The sequence below is a fragment of the Gallinula chloropus genome (assembly GCF_964237585.1).
Source record: "Gallinula chloropus genome assembly, chromosome: 3".
In the NCBI taxonomy this organism is placed as follows: domain Eukaryota; kingdom Metazoa; phylum Chordata; class Aves; order Gruiformes; family Rallidae; genus Gallinula; species Gallinula chloropus.
This window is the reverse complement of record NC_140087.1, coordinates 18894631-18906860: the sequence shown is the minus strand read 5'-3', so window position 1 is coordinate 18906860 and position 12230 is coordinate 18894631.

The following is a 12230-nucleotide window of genomic DNA, read 5'->3' as shown; positions in this document are numbered from 1 at the left end:
GAGTATATAGATACAACTTAATACTCATGGGTGTTTGTTTTTTGGGGTGGGTTTTTTTTTTCATCCTTCAGACTAGCAAAGAGACAGCTTTTCTGTCTTTTTGGGGATAGGGCAAAAAGTAGGGAGAGTATGTGGGATGAACATTGGACCAGGTGCCAGTCAAAATAGGAAAATTTAAAATGTCCCTAGTAGATATAATAATTAAAAAAAATTATAATATTCCCGCATATCTTAAAGAAAACATTTTTGACCATGTGTTGGCACTATCAGGCAGCCAGCTGAGGCTGCTGTTTTTTCAGCAGTAGCAAAATATATGTTTTGTGCTAGTGTTTATATCTTCTTTGTCCCAGTTCATACATCTTTCTGTGCTAAACATCCACCCTCTCTTGACAATCCAGGCAATCGGGAAATGCAGCCAAGCCATCTCCTTCCATTCATTGCGCGGTCCATTTCAATGGAATGATCTGAAGTAAAAAAGTAGAAAGCTCTCACTGTTTTCTAACCTTTCCTAAGAGATGACCTTTCCATTAGATATGGTATAGTGACCTACACTGTTGGAAACCTTTTAAAGACAGTTGGTTTGCCATTTCCCAAATGGATTTGTTTGTCTGGAAACCAAATAATTAGCTGTCTGCAAGTCAGTCCTTTGCCGCTCCTATCAAAAGCTTTGAGGCTCTTTAAGTGTTGGAAGTTAGCCAGCAAGATTTTATGTTGTGTACAAGTTCTGTTTCAGAGCTCAGACCTGAATTCTTTATAGCGAGATTACTGATATCTCAACCACTCAGTCTCTGTGGGAGTGAGACTCTTGTCCATTCCAGGAAGGGTGATCTTAAGTGAGATTAACCATCTCGGTTCAGAAGAAACTCGAGTCTTATGGTACCAAGGTTGCTGTTTAAAGATGTCTGGTTTAACTGTTTGAACATAAAATCTTTATATTCTCTTTCTTTTAAAGTATTTGATCTTACATGAGTCCAGATATACATAGGTAATTTTAAAGAAAATTTTCTGATTTGTTCCTTTATCTTCTTTTTATCTTGTTTTTGTAAATTTTTTATTCCTTCTTCTCTCTTTCATAGAAGAAAAACAAATGTCATGAATGTTCTCCTTCCTTATAGTGTATTCTTAATTTTACAGAACATAACTATTACTACTTGTATACAGAAAACCCTAAACTTGACACTTTCTCTGCAAAAAACACTAAGTGATCATACATGGGCTATACTGAAACAAAACAAACCTTCTACAAACATCACTAAGCATAACAGCTCATGACATAAGGTGGTATTGGACCCCCTTGTTTCTCCAGAAAAAAGGAATGGTAACTTACCCGGGTTATGTTTTACTTCATGGCCTCTGGACAGACAAAATGTTTCCTTCCCTCTGCAGTGCTGTGGGCAGTGCCTGGCAAAGGAAATAGCTGTGTCATGTTAAAGACAGTAAAGAGCTTGCTTGTGCCATGTAATCCTCTGATGACGAATGGATTTTAGATTGCCTGTAGAATATAAAGACAGCTTGGCAAGATGGGGATCTAGTCTCTGCAGAAGATTGCTATTTAAATTTCTAAAACATAGCCACGTATTTCATAGTACTGGTCATAGATAAATATACTTACCAATGTAATCCATTGTACCCATATATTAAAATGCTAAACCAGCAGGATTAAATAATTTTTTTAAAAAAATAAAGAGAAAAAAAAGTGTGGCCTAGAAAATATCTCTAGTGATATGGAGCTGTGAAGAGGCATCAGTTGCTCACTGTACCTTGCAAATCACAAACTAGCATCAAGTAGAGGCAGTGGGTACCAATTTCAGAAAGAAGAAAAACAAGTATTTCTTGACAGTCTGTAGTTAAGCTGTAAAGCTCCTTGGCTTAAGATGTGGGAGTGCTAAAAGTCTGTAGGAGCTCAAGGGGCGTCTGGAGAAACTGCACTGAAAGCAAATAGGACAGTGTAATTCAAAAATATGATCATCGTTCAGGATATAACAGAGGTGTCAGTTATTGGAGACTGGGAGAATATTGTGAAGAACTATCACTACTTACTTAGGGGTTTTAAAATATATTTTTATATATGTACACAGGTGCTGTAGTTTTTTCCTGGCAGTAGCATTTCACTGTTGCTGGCAGGAGAATAGTCAGATAAATGAATCTTTGGTCTTATCCATTATAGACAGTTATGTATTTTTATAATATTTGGTTTATTCTTAACAAAAATTATTTTATTATGTGCAGATGCAATGGGTGATATTTCACATATTGCCTAAAAATAAGTGTTTGTGGTCAATAGTGTATCTCCAAACTGTAAATCAATTAGCTAAATCCATGTTTTACAGGTTCTAAAGTATTTTTGCTTTTAGGAAAACCAGAATTAATTGGTCTCATTTATTCTCCATGTGACAGAGCTCAGACCTTCAACTTTTTTCCAGTGAAGTACAGTATTTTCTTCATTGTGATTTGGAACTGTTCCCAGGTTTGTATCCTTTTAAGTAACTAAACTGTTAAAATGGAATTTCATAAAAGAAAATCTAGAAATAAATAAATTACAAAACCTAAACAAACACAAAAAAACCCCACAAAACAAACCACCTTTTGGGTACATTTTCTTTATTTTCTATATTGCAGAAAATAGCTTTAACATAAATTGGAAAAATTTTAAAATCAGAGTAGATGACAGTAGAAAACAAAACCACAGCAAAACAACTTTTATTCTTTCCTTGAAACAAAAAGGTAAACTATTATTTTAATGTAACAGTCATAAATTCTGTCTGTATTTCATAATTGCTTTTGCTCTGATCCATTTTTATTATAATATGAATATTTGTTTGGGGTTTGTTTGTTTGTTTTTTATAAATTACACAGATGTGTGCATGGCAAAGGAGTAGATGAAAATTTTTTGTAACAATATTTTTGCTTTATTGATTTGGATTCAATTCTCTCTTCCCAGACTGGAATGATTATGGCCATGCAAGAGTTTTGTCTTTATCCAACTTTCACTCATTTTAGTATAATCCTCGTGATTAACAATATCTACTCTAGCAAGATACAGCACTCCAGTAACTCTGAAGTTCCTAAGCCATCAACAGTGGCATGAATCATAAGATATACAACTGTCAGCATTAATTCAACATTTGTGAATTATATGATAAAGGATTGTCATAATTTCCTATCTCCTTGCTCCAGCCATTAACAACTTAAAAAAAACCTGAGGACAAGAACATCTATCTCATGAAGTTGAGTTTACAGAAAGATTTATTCAGGAGGTCAGTGAATTCTTTAGCATGCTCCTTCATTTATTCTTTTATACCTCATAGTAACTCATAAAAGTGTCACCACAATATAAAAAAAATTTGGGAAACCTACTTGTGAATACAATTTGCTAATTCCCTTCTGGTGCTAAAAAGATCAAATCTTAATAGGTGGAAAGAAAACAAAATGCTCCGTGGGATACTGTCAAGTAGAGTAAAGCATTTACAGTTTGCGTGGTAACTTATACTCCAGAACAGGTACAAAATTGATCATCCATCTGAGTGTTGATACACAAGTCTATATTTACACATGACAATGCATGCATTCTTGTATATAGTATGCTTGAAAAATCAGGTGTATTATCCAGGGTTACTTTAATATCCCATGGGTTTGATTTAATTTTGGGGAATTTTGGAGAGGTCTTTTCTGGCAGGAAATGATCCAAATTGTTTTGGAGTCAGAACCTGAACCATCTTGTGTGAAAAAGACAGATAATTGAAGTACAGTGAAATGTTCAAAATGTGCTCCACTTTTTTTGAAAATGTGAACCTCCCCACTCAGAAAGAAGGTGAAAAAGGGAGGTTGCAGATCTAAGAATGCTGTGCATAGGTACAATGTATGTCAGTAAATTACCTGCAGGTGTATGTCTGGTTCTGCCATTACTCTGCCAGATGTAGTATGCATCAAAATTGATGCAAAGATTAGCACTAATGGATAGATTAACACTAATGGATAGAGATGTGGACTGCAAGAAAGAGAAAGCATTTAGTGTTTTGTTGCCCGAGGACTAGCTCCTCACTGCATACCCTCACTATCTGGAGTTTATTTTTCCCTTATTAGGTTTAACTTTATCCATCTTAAAAGCTTCCTTTTAAATTGTCTGTCTGAAGTAGTTATCTAAGTTTCCTCAAAATTAAGGTAACTCAAATTAACCCACTGATGACGTTTTCCCATGACTGTATTGTGTATGCATATTATGAAGGGGCAATGTGAACCCTCTGTTAAGAAGTATACTCTGTGGCTCTCACATAGGTAAGCATGAACTGTGTATAGATTCAGCATTTCAATTTTTTTGTTTTCACTTTGGGATTAAAGGAATGTTTTATGAGAGTCATCTATTCATCACACTCAAAACTCAATCTTTTGGGAAGTGTTGCTACTCCATGTCATAACTGAAGTACCTGCACAGTGGTTGTGTTTATAGTTGACCATACAACATAACATATATTGGTTTCAAAAGAGTAAGCCAGATGATCAATGTATTTGTTCAACATCAAGCCAGGACAACAGTTTTAACCAGAAATTACAAAGGCTTTGAGGCAAACTTTCATAAAAGTTCATTGGATGTGACAAGGTACTTGAAAACCAACAGAAGATAATTAAAGTTACCAATTAACCTGAACAAAACTATTATTTTTTGAACGGTGAGAGAGGGAAAGGTAGATCATCTCCAGTAGTTAGTGGACAGTTTACAGTTTCCACTTCTACATTTTTTGTCTCTACTGTGGAAAACATACCAGTTTCTCTGTGACTTAGTTCTCTAGCTATAAAAGTGAAAGTAATAATAATTCTTTTACAGAGAAAAAGCTTAATTGTAAGAACAAATAAATGTAAACTGAGAGGCCCAAATACACTGTGATACCTATGATACCTTTTCTGACAGCAAATGTGTCACAGAAATATGTAAGAAATACAAACCAACAGCATATTCAATTTGTCACAGTGTTTTATTTGAGCCTCCAATACTCTGAAGCATATTAGTGGTAAATATCTACTAAGACTAACACTGGTATAATTTGAATTAGGATTAGTTAGATACATAAACACAGGTATATCTACTCCTGAAATTTTTGTGCTTTAAAAAACAAAACAAAACAAATTTGTTTATTATTTAAGCACCTGCTTCACATGATAAATCAAAATTATCTGATGAGTAAATCTTCAGGTTTTTCACTTCAGCAGGGAAGCAATTGTTCATCTTACTAGAGTTTATTTTCAGGCTGTTTCTGATAATATTCAAACTATTTTTTCCTCTCATTTCCAGTTGAGTATTTTTGAAAATGACCCCTAAGTTCCACTCTAAGCAAATATTACCAATTTCTTCCTGTTTCACATATTCATAGCTTATTTTCCCTTTTTTTTTCTGTCCTACTATACTGATATGCAGATAAAATTTTTCAGTTCTTTTTTCTATAATTTTCGTTTCAGCTATTTTCAATCTATCATTATATAATACCATCTCTGAAAATAAATGCTGCCATTGGTTAAATTCCAACAATTAGTTAATTTCAATGTAATTATGCCTGATTACACTAATAAACCCAGAAATTATAATTTTTTTTTCAGAATAAATTATTTAATATATCTAACCTATCTACCAGTCATTACAGAACATAAAAGTTTCACTCAAACTCAAGCTTTAGAAGTATGATTTCTCTCTTGCTCGGAAATCTGTCGGGTTATTTTAAACATTGACTCTCCTTTAAAAGTCATCAAATTGCCTTTCTCTCACATTTTGGGTACATTGTAACACAAATAAATAGAATAATTGACTTTAGTGTATTCTGAGGCCCAATCCGTAGCCATTCCTGGGGACTAACTTCAGCTATTAAGTTTTCTTTTAGTTTTTTCGATTTTTTTTATTTTGTTTTGTTTTTACAGTAAAGATATTGGCAAATGAAAAAGTGGACTGAAACCACAAAATTGTTCCCAAAGGTCATTAAATAGCTAAAACATCAAAAAGTCTGCTGCTTACTCAGATGTCAGTCCCTGGTTGAGGCAATGTTTTAAAACTGTATAGCATCAGAGAAGCTGGCGAGTACAATTTTTCAAATAACAGTGCCATGGATGATGAAATCCCTTTTGAAAAAGACAAAGACATGTTTGGTATCTCTGCTATTTTTTCTTATTATCTCTTATTTTGGCACCACAAAATTCTTTAGTCTAGAAAGCATTAGGGAACAAAAAGAATGGGAAGGGGCTGCAACATAAATAACACAATGTCTCTGATTATTATGACAGTTGAAAAATGAGCACTGTATTGACTTTAATGACCTACAAAGAAAATTCAGTGTCTGTAGCATTCAGTTGTGTAAACAGCTGAGGATTAGGAACAGTGTTTAAGAAAAAAAAAAAAAATCACCACATTGACTCTTATCTCATTTCTGACACATCTGTCTCAGTATCATATCTGAAATACAAAGTTACACTTTCCATTTCAGACACAGCTCTCTGTAAATATATAACCTCAAATTCAGAGAGAAAAAGAAGAGTTTTCCTCAAAACTCTTTATCTCCTAAAGAATAGCAAACTATGTGAAGAAATCTACAACAAACTTGCTGATATATGGCATTCAGTTTTGTTTCAATTGCAGTCTTCAGATTTGCTGTTAGTATAATTAGGGTGCTTGTCAAACAATGTATTTCATGACACTCAAATCCCATGAATCAGGTTAATTGTGGTGTTCATAGCAGGCAGGACAGGATATTACTTATGCTTTTTAAATTGTCTGTTTATCAAACTCTAGTGTTTCACAAAAGAAAGGCTGTATTTAAGGTCACTTCCAAAATACCAGAGACAAGACAGAGTGTATCTAGTCTAGTCCAGTACATTTTAAATAAATCTATTCCCTTAATTTGCTCAGTTTAAATTGAAATCTGACCTTCTGTGTTAGCCAAACATGACAACCAAAAATAGATAAAAATCCTAAATGTATTGGGAGTGTCTGAAATGGACATGTCAGAAAAAAACCCATAGCTGTTACAAGCTTTTAAGTCCAACACAGCAAACAGAATTTTGCATCAGGTAAAAAAATTGTCCTAAGGGAAACAATGGGGAATGATTGAACATTGGCTCTGAACTTATGCAAACATACTGAGGTACGAAGTATCTTTATGGAATTATTTTAACTTCTGTATGTAGATGGTGGGTAGGCAATAAGGGTCTTAATTCATAAAAACAATAAAATCCTGCATCACAAGGATTTACACGAGCAAACTCTAAATCAAAGAATAAATTCTAGAAACATGCCACAATTTCAGTTTGAAGGGAAATTCATAAGTAATCTAGTACAATCTGCTGCCCAAAGTAGTGATGATTTCAAAGTGTCTAGGCAAGTTTTAAGTATCTCCAGGGGTGAAGACCCTGCAAACTGTCTGAGCAACCTGCTACGGGGCCTAGCCACTCAATTTGCAGCCTTTATTTTTTCTTCCCCCATAGCCAACTAGAATTTCTGTCCCTGAAACTTTGTGTCCTTTTGTTTTGCCTGACTAGGAGCTTTTCTTCTGCAGAAAAACTCTCCTTTGCATAGTAGATAACTGCAGTGCCGTAGAGTGTTTTCTTTTTCAAACTAAAGGTAACCAGTTGTCTCAACCTCTCCATACATCCTGTGCACGATCAATCCCTTACATATCTTGGTGGACTCCCACTGAGCTCCCTCACATTTACCCATCATGTCTGTTGCTTTGGGGGGCCTCAAACTGGATGTAGAACATGGCCTTAAAAGTTAGGATCAGAGGGATTAAATCACTTACTTTCTCTTGCTGGGTAGGCTTTTGTTAATTCAGTTTAGGATGGGATTAGTTGCATATATCACTTTAAATCAATACTTGCATCATTCCTCCACGGAAAAGTTAACATTCATTGAATATTTGCTTTAAAAAGAACTGGAAAGAATACCATGAAGTATGACTTGGAGACAACCTGGTGCTTTATGCATTATGATTTATTAATCTATATTCGGTACAATTTAATGTGCAAGTGACTTTAAATTTTTATTATTGTTATTATTTATTTTAATAAAAAAACCCAATGGAAACATTTTAAAACTAATTGATAGCATTTATGCTGATCAAACTGACCTGGAATATCTCATGCAGATTTATTTTTTACTTTAAGAAAATGAAAATTCTTGTTATATGTGATCAACTTTTATAAAAGATCTTTATTGTAAAAGAATATTAATAATTGAAACTAACTGCTTTTATCAGAATGTTGTACCCTGGAAAGAAGAAGTGTTTCTGTAAAACACGTAAGTGAGGTGGCTGCAGTATGGTGAGGTCTTGTTACAATGAAAGAGTTAAAAAAATGTAATCCAGGAGTTAACAATCCAAATTACAAAGAGGACATAGCTGTTGAAGACAAATATCAACCAGGTGGCATAAGTAATTTTCCTAACAAATCAGAGACAAGGAACTTCAATAGTTATGAATACATTTGGGGAAAAGAGATTTAAGTCTTGAATATTAGCCTATGCATGCTCCTGTTTTCAGGGGTTTTTAGTTGGGTTTGGGGTTTTTTTTGATCTTTTTAAGGTGGTTATTTTACTGCTTACAGACAGGTAAGACTATTTTATTGAATACCATTTTTCTTAATTTTGTCAGACACCAGTATATTAATGGTTCCTTAATTTTAAAATCAGGTGTTGCTGCAAAAATCCCTCTAGAATTAATGCACAGTTAATCCTTCTTTGACAACATGAAGAGGTATTACTTGATTACATCAAGATTTTCCAGTTTTCTGTTACTTTTTAAAAACAACTTCTTTTTTTGCTTATTTCTGTGGAAGATGTGGGTCACAACAAAGAAAGATTTGTCTTTTCCAAATATTCATTCACATTGTCTCCATGGGTATCAGTAGAGAGTAGAACTGTCTGAAAACAGAAATGGGGAGGACTGGGAGGGGCGACAGGGGGATCCTTTTGGTTTTGTGCTATGGTTATCTTGACCCAAGGCAGTCATTCTATTTTCTTAACCTTCTGTACCAGAAAGTCTGTGCAGCTGTGAAAAAAAAAAACAAAACAAACCAGAAAGATGCGCACACTGACTTTACCCAGGGACTCATATATTAGTTTAATACATGAAAGTTAAAGAATTCTGTTAACAGATTTCACATACTTTGTTGTTTCTTATGTTATACAAAACGAGTCCTAATCACATCCCCCTTTTCACTTTCCCAAGATTCATTCAACACCAGCTAACTGGTTTGGAAAGAATTACTTAAATACCAGCCTCTTTGATTTGACTCAGTGCTACTCTGATCAGATAATCTTACAGTGAGGGAAACAGAAGAATTGCATTGTTCATTGAAGTCAGAGCTGTAGTGCTGGTTTCAGGAATAACTATCTGGCATTCATCAGCCCAAGTCAGAGTTTAGAAACAGGCAGTTTACAAAAGCAACGGACAGTTATTCAAGTAAAAATAACTTCCAATGAGTTATGTTTAGTAATACCTAAACATATTAGACAGATGATTACAAATGTTATGCATAGGCTATAAACATGTATGCTTTATGGGTGAAGCAGTCTATGAGGGGCATATCTCACATTATCAGATGCATGAAACAATTTACAGGAGAAACATTTTACCTTTAATTAACTCTAATTTCTTTAATCACATTCCTAATTAGTGGTAAAAAAAGGAGCATAGATTAACACAACAGAATTCATTCATTATCCTGAAATAATTTGCCATCTTCAGTATTTTCTGAGGAAGTAATTTTTGTTAGCTGGGATTTTTTTTGTGTCACATAAATACACCATAAATGAAATTACCTGTTCCACTGCAAATGATCATCACTATGCCCTTGGAAGTGTATTGTTGGGAGTAACAGTTATGATCTCTTTTGTGATCTAAATTTGGCTACCCCAAACCCACCAACACTGATTTGTACAAGAACCCACATGATGTAATATACCACCTACAGAATGTCTCCCTGTTCTCAGTGCCTTAACTAGCGACCTCCTGAAGTCAGATACCTCTCTAAACTGTGAAGGTATTAGTATTATCACCTTCTATCTGTGGACTTGATAAATAAGAAGTTACAGAGGCTGAACTGAAAGTCTAGATTACCTCTAATCCTTGTGGAATAAGCAGCATCGTAGTGAAAAATGCCTGTGCAACTTCCACTGTAGGGGACTCTGAAAATACCATTTTCCAATTACTAAGTTCAGTCTTCATTTCTTCCATTAACTCTTGCAGAAAAACAGTGATTGTTTTGTAGAAGACTGTTAACGTTTTTATGAGAAGGATCTGTGCATCAATCGCACCATATCTTCTTCAGCTTATTTCTCCCAGTATAATTTAAAGCTTCTGTAAATAATATTTTCATTTTATATCAGATACTCTGCTATAACCTCTTTCATGGGTGTTAAAACTGTGGGAAGACTACATGTTTTCTTGAAAAATGTGGAATATATAAGAAGTGTCAATTTCAATTTTCTAGCCAAAGCACTCTTAGTTATGAATTACTTCAGCATTAAAGTAAACTATTAAGCAAGGATCTCAATTTAATTAAAAAATTTATGGAATATTTTTATTTGGAATAGATTTATATGAACCACAGTTTAATACTGTTGTACTTCGAGCAATAATCTGTATTATAAACATGATCTGAACAGGTCTCTTTAACTGTAACATTATCTTTAGGGCTGGGGGTTTTGTTGTTTGGGGTTTTTTTATTTGTTTGTTTGGGGATTTTTTTGGTTGGTTGGGTTTTTTGTTTTGTTTTGTTTTGGTGTTTTTGGGTTTTTTTAATTACTTTCTCAGAAGTAATTAAAAATTCTTCTTAACTTTGTCAGTAATTATAGGACAGCTGTCCTTCCTGTATGAAGCTCTTCTGTTCTAGATAATTCCTGCCCAAATAACATCTAAATATGGGAAAAGAGAGACTAAAGATTTGAGTCTTGGCATTATTGAGGTCATTTTCATTTCTTCTTCAAATGATTCCCAGGTACACAGAGAAAATTCTGAATTTGGTTTCTACTTTGCCAAGACTCATCCTTTCCCTTTAAAATTCCATATTTTCTAAATGATGCCTGGAAAAGTCACATAATTCTGTGGCAGGCAATCACTGAAGTAGCCTGAGGCCACACTAACAAAGCTTTGAAGATTAAAAGTGTAACATTGAACTTGATGTAAATGGAAGAGGGGAGATCGTTTAGCATACGGAGTATGGTCACACTGAACCTTTGAAAAAAATTATTGCATGCATGGCAGAAGTGTGGCTAATGCACTGAGAAAAACCTATGTATTGCTGTTGCAGGAGCACAGCAAGAGTTACCCAATGTGAGCTTCCAGATTTTTATATCAAAATCAGCACTGGAAAGTTCCTCTGTCTCCTTCCTCCTGTGTGAAGCACAATTACATATTTTGGTTCAGGTATATCATGCTATGTTTGTACATTTTTATACTGAAGCCATTACCATGTAGAAGACACCTCATCCCGTGATCCAGAAATATATCTCTGCAAAATAAAGTTGTAAAATTTAGAAAATATAATCAAATTAATACAAAAGAAATTATTAGTGCAAACCAAATTAAGAAAAACCCCATGACACATATCCGTAGTTGTTGGTAAACTGTTTTGAATACCTTTACGGTGGTTTTTTTCAGTCTTAGAATAGATTAGACACCGAAAATCACAGCATCACTTTGACTGGCCACACTAAGCAATGATTTGCCATAGCAGATTATTACATGCTATGTAGATAAGGGAAAGGATGTATGAACTGTGGATCCAGACACCTGCAGGCACCTTCTGCCAACAATAGCAGGTATGGATTCAGGTTTGATCCGGCTATTCAGATTTCTTTAGGGACTGAAATAATAATTTTCTGTGAATGGTCCATAATCTGTGAAGGAACCTTTTGCATGAACAGTCAAATCAAAGTTCTGATAAGAAATCTGATAATTCATCATTGTCAGCATTGCTGGAACTGGAAGATATTTCTGTTTATACTCTGGGAAAATGCTATAGCACCTGAAAAGTACTCCAATATATGAAGGCTGACTATATGTGGGCAATCCTGTGTGGGGCGTGATTGTAGATTATTTTCATGGCCAAAAATCCCTGTGAAATAGAACACAGTCCTCATAAGATATTTAAGTTTCTGTCATAATAAAGAAAAATTACCATTTAAATTTTATAATAGTCCTTTTGCCAATTTCACAACCTTACGATCGAGCCAAAATAAATGAACATATGTGGTG